Genomic DNA, 5,828 nt, shown 5'->3' with positions numbered 1-5,828 from the left:
TCATAAATACTTGCTAACTACTAGCCCAGCAATAGCAAAACGTGAAAAAGCGCAATACAAACTGGAAATTAAGACGGTTTACTTTTGAAGTAGAAGTTGTTCCTCAGCACTGCAGTCCACATTTTTGAAAAGGCACAACTTGTACTTTGAAGGGGAAGGTCTCTATTTCCTATTTGCATTACTCTTCCTGGTTTCGCTGCAGCACAGAGAGTACCTTTAAAATGTTTGTAGACGCTTGCATTGAGAAAGGTTTTTGCCTTGGAAATACACATTTTATACTAGTGACAGGTGGTTGCCAGGGGTCTCTGGCCCGGTTGTTCATTTCCACTTCTCTTTAGCACATAGTACTGCCTAAATTCCTGCTACATTTCAGTTCTTTTTTAAACTTTCTGGTGCCAAACAACATGTGCCTTTCATACGGGGTCACGGCACAACATTCTCCTGTTTGAGCTGCTTTTTCCCTCTCTGCATGACGTCAGAGGAATCTTTTACTTGAATAGTTGTGAGCATGTTGTGCTGTTTTATGACTTAATGTGTGGTGTGGAATGTGGAAAAACGTCCTTATATAATGTGGATTTGCTCTCCTTTATGTCACTGATTGAATGTGTTCGGATGCGTGAAACTCCCCTTTAGTTTCATGTTGCACATTAGGCATTGCTAGTGACACATTTATATCACACAGACACGGAGTTCAATAAAAGTACAAACAGCAGCAGCAGCAGCATGCCAGCAAGCAAACACTGACCATGCGTGGACTAACCTTTGAACCCTGTGCAAACCGACTGTATCATGGGTCCATTGGCACAACGTGTGGATGTGGACGAGCAGAGTGGAGCAACTTGCCCTGCAAATATTTACCTCAGGTCCAAGTTAGTGCAGAGGGCATGTGGCAAGAGGGGAACAAGTGTGTTTGTCGCTCTCATTCAGACAAGGAATGACTTCACTGGGGCCATATAGCAGGACAGCTGAGGGACTGGATTGTTAATGTGATACTCACCAATGTCGCAGCGAGCTTCAAGCATCTATAACAGGGGTTCCCAACTCCAGGCCTCGAGGGCCGGTGTCCTGCAGGTTTTAGAGCTCACCCTGGGCCTACACACCTGATTAGTTCATTACCAGGTGTGGGATTATAATATTACCTTATGCCATGTTATACCTCTGGAGAACGGCAAGACATGTTGAGGAGGTAATTTAGCCATTTCAATCAGCTGTGTTGGATCACGGACACATCTAAAAACTGCAGGACACCGCCCCTCGAGGCCTGGAGTTGGGACCCCGATCTATAAGAGTGGTGCAATATTAAAACATTTGTTTACTTGTTATGCTGTGTTCCTTCCTTTATTTATTCCTTATGAGCTTTTATTTCATTGTGAAACTTTAGTTTGTTCTTTTGTTTGGTTTTTCATATTGGGACCTTATGGAAACAAACAAGAGGATGCTAATAAAGATCAAAAATTCCTAAAAAAATTCTTAGATTGCTTGAAATAGATTCAAAACAATACAATTCTGGCACTCCTATATAATACAACGTATAATACAAATAAAATATTCACCGAAACCGAAAGGAGAGGCTTGTTGGACACTCTCTTTGTCAGTTAATTGCATCAAAAAATGCTCCAAAATGCGCCAACACGGTCAAGTTGAGTTCAGAAATTCATGTTAGCTGAGGTGAAGCCTGGCAGCTATTCAGTTCAGTTCATTTTCATTTATATAGCACCAGTTTGCAACAACAGCTGTTTCAACAGTGCCTTATAATGTGTATTAGACAGAGAACTCATCTAATGCACAGATGATCCCCTATGAGCAAGCACTTGGCACCAATGGGGAGAACGAGCTCCCTTTAAACAGGAAGAGACCTGTATCTAGTGTCTGTGTCAGCATCTGGCTGAGGCTTAACTCCAAGCCTTAATACTGTGTTAACAGGTGAGTTATACACAAATTCACACTTTGGACAGCCGTCACAAAAGGGGAAATAATCTAATAAACATTCTTATTTCTGCTCAAAATCTGAGTCAGCACAAGAAGCAGTGTGGCGACGAGATGAACCTTTTTCAATTTCCAGGCGACTGATGGGTTGAACTACCAATGAAAGGGAAGGATACTGTTGATTAACATCTGACAGTAAAGTTACCTAGGCAACCAGAGCCTGGAATGTCATCCAATCACCAGCTACGATGTGATGCACAATGAGTGCTTTGCTTCTCGTGTGGATGCAGATTAAAGCTGGGCATTAAAAGATGGGAGTCACCAAAGACTAACTCATGACCATCCCAGGAACTACAGGGATGTGAAAAACTAAGTCTACCAATGATTCAGTAGCTTATAGATCCAAGTTAGGCAGCAATAACTTGAAGCGATCAATTTCTGTCTGACTTTATCAGTCTCTCAGATCATTACGAAGGAATTTTGGCCCACTCTTCTTAACAGTTCATTGAGATTTGCAAGCATTTGTTTATGCAAAGCTCTCTTAAACCACGCATTTCATTCAGGTTGAGGTCTAGACTTTGACTGCACCATTGGAACAACTCGATTCTTTTGCTTTTCAGCCATTTTGTTGTTGATTTCCTGCTGTGATTTGGATCATTGTCCAGTTGCATGACCCAATTTGGCAAAGTGTTGGCTGTCTTAGGTGTTCGTGGTTGACTCTGTGACTGCAAGCTGCCCAGGCTACAAAATAAACCTAAATCATCACCCCTCCACCACTGCGCTTGACAGTTGGTATGAGATGTTTGTGTTTGGTTTTCTCTAAACGAAATCCTGTGTATTGTGGTCAAACATCTCCACTTTGGTCACTGTCCAAGGGACATTGTTCCAGAAGTCTTGTGGTTTGTTCCTAACCCATGCTGCCATGTTCTTTCTCCTGGAAGCCAAAAAAGTCATATTTGTTTTGTCTTTTTCTAATTGTGCTGTCATGAACTTTAACATTTAACATGCTAACTGAGGAATGCAGAGTCTGAGATGTAGCTCTTGGGGTTTTTGCAGTTTTTCTGAGCATTGCATTTCTTATGCATGATTTGAACATGAACATGATACATATGTTCAGGTGACTAAAGGTGACTAAACAACAGAAAAAAGTACATTTAGGAATGTAACAAACATGGATAATCTCATAGACGGCACAAGGGATCAGCAAATGGCAGATAGATGAGTTTGAGGATTGGTCTTTGCAGTCACCTGATCCTATCATGTTCTGGAGGCTTGTGACTGTCTTTTAGCAGCACATCTGTACCTGTAATAGCTGTCACTGTAAGGATCTTTTATGAATATCTTTGTACATTTTGAACACATCCCCAGCTTAAGATGAAGTTACACCGAGGCCTGTTTGCCGCATTTTTGACACCTGTCCCACCGGTGCCATCACAGCGAGTCAGGCTCTTACTGCTCCGGCAGACAGCGAAGGTAGTTTTGAGCTGTGAGCGTAAACTCGATTTGTGTCATATCATGCCACACTTCAGAATGAGCTCAGTCAATAGTCTATCAGGCTGGCAGCTGCAGGAATGCACACAGAGAAAATGAGGACAAGCGGGGGGGAAAAAGAGAAAAATCCTGACAGGCTGCCAGAACAGAAAGAAGTGAAGTAACATAATCATTCACAGAGCATGAAGGTGTCTCAAAAATTGAGTGTGAAAACCAACTCACATGACCGCAGCAGCGACATGCCCTAAATTTCTGTCTCCCCCTTCTGCTTTAAGAGCAAGTATAAATGATTATTAATGCATTATTCACAAAACAGAGCCTTCTCTCCCCCATTTTTTTTCTCCACTGATGTGTGCCTTCTCCCTTTGATGATATAACCAAAGTAAGAGGGGAGAAAAGTGAGGGAGCACAGAGACGGGGAAGTTCAGAGGATGGCTTTTTCTCTTGGGAATGCAGAGCTCTCATCCCAAAGGGAATCCTGCACTCTTCTGAAACAGTCTGAATCTTCCCATAGACCAAACAGCAGCATTTACATATCACTCACATAACCTCTCTCTCCGCCATGACTGCAACATTGCCGACACCGTCAGCGCTTACATCCTCTGGCTGGCTTTCCATGACACAGGTAAACGCTGCTATATTCCTGTTCACATCACTTCCTCTTCTTTCTTTTTCAAAAATATTTTAATTTAAGATTCACATGATGACACAAATAGGAAAATGTTAAAGGCAATTTGGGAAAAGGACTGCAGAGAATAACTGCAGAATCACCCAGTGAGTTCTTTGAACTCGGGGATTCAGATATGGCAGCAGCAACAATTGGATGAGCGCGCTACAGGGAAGATGAAAGGCAGTCAAACTTGTAGACGTAATAAGTGGGCTGAGGCCTTTCATGATTCATACTGAGGCTTCATCTCACCGTTCAGGCAAGCCAGTGATTCCAAATGTTGAATAGGCTTATATATATTGGTGGATTCTTTGCAGGCTTAGCAGTGGATGATACAGAGCCAGTTAACTTCCTCCCACTGTTTATAGCAGGCATGGAGACACATGCAGTGACACAGAGCTACCCTTAAATTACTTTTTTTTACCTTTGGCTTTTTAAAAGAAAAGTAGTAAATGGCATTTTATTGTGACCGCTCTTATATCCGTGAGTCCAATGCAGAGCTACAGCTAGAAGGCAGCTTAGCTTAGCCTAGCATAAGTGCTAAAAGTAAGGAAATGGTGAGTCTGGCTCTGTTACTGTGCCGGGTTGATGAATAGTTCAGCACATAACACTTAGAAACTTGCTTTTCCCTTTTTGGATTTAATCCGAGTTTAATAAATGATATATAATATGTTAATTGGTGACCTTTAGAGATGCTAGTAGGAGGATTTTGTTATCTTTGGAGAGAGCCAAGCTATCTGCTTCCATGTTTCCAATGCTCAGCTAAACTTGGCTCTATCCAGCCAAAAAATATATAAAATGTGATAGTGAAGGTCTGACAGGAAACCAGGGAGGGGAAGAGGGGATATTACAATGCACTATATGCTGAGGTTTTCCTAAATATTTGAAATTTAGTTGTTCAGCATTTTGGATATATGGCAAGAATTAGGCCTAGAAACTGGTCTGCAACTATTTGGCAACCACGAGTTGCCAAATAGTTGGAACCGTGAGTATTCCCAGACTGGGAAAAACTTTGTGATTACTTTAGTTGGTGGCAGATTACTACTGTTGCCCGTACAAGCTGTATGAAAGATGCCAACTTATCTACACACACTCCCCAACTATTGGAAATGGAGAACATTTGCCTTTAGAGTAAAAGAATTGTCTTTTAAAATGTGTTTGTTGCAGTGGTAAAGTACAGTTTTCGCATTAGATTGCACTTTTCCCAAGTTTTACTTCTGCTCAACTAGTGGTTAGCAGTTAGTATTCGCAGTGTGATGTCACACACTTGAAGCTGTCACCTCGAGTTGTCGCCGTACTCGTGTTTTATAACCAGATATGACGAGAGAGTGGATCTGACCGCAGCAGCGCACAGAAGCATATCCTGGATTGTTCTCCTTTGTGCCTCTTAGAATTTACAATTGGAAAGAGTCACGAAGCCCATAAACTCATCAAGAAAGCGTTTACTGAGTTGAGGCAACCATAGGTCCCCCCCCCCCCCCCCACCCCTCACCCCCACCCACTCCCCAGATGGCCATACAAGAATGCACGTTGAAGGTATTTCAAACCCGGAGGCTATGTCCATTTCTTAACCGTCTATCAGTTGCTCACTATTGGCACTTGTCTCAAATGTCCATTGTTTTGGACAATTGTTGGCTTTATTTTCTCTTTGTTTTTTGGGCATGCAGTAAATATGTTGCTACCATGGCTCTCTGAGAATAAAAGGTTTGTATTTTTTTAAATTTATTTTTATGAAGACTTGGCC

The sequence above is a fragment of the Neolamprologus multifasciatus genome, chromosome 14, assembly GCF_963576455.1.
Source record: "Neolamprologus multifasciatus chromosome 14, fNeoMul1.2, whole genome shotgun sequence".
Taxonomy (NCBI): Eukaryota; Metazoa; Chordata; class Actinopteri; order Cichliformes; family Cichlidae; genus Neolamprologus; species Neolamprologus multifasciatus.
This window is presented reverse-complemented; position numbering follows the sequence as displayed.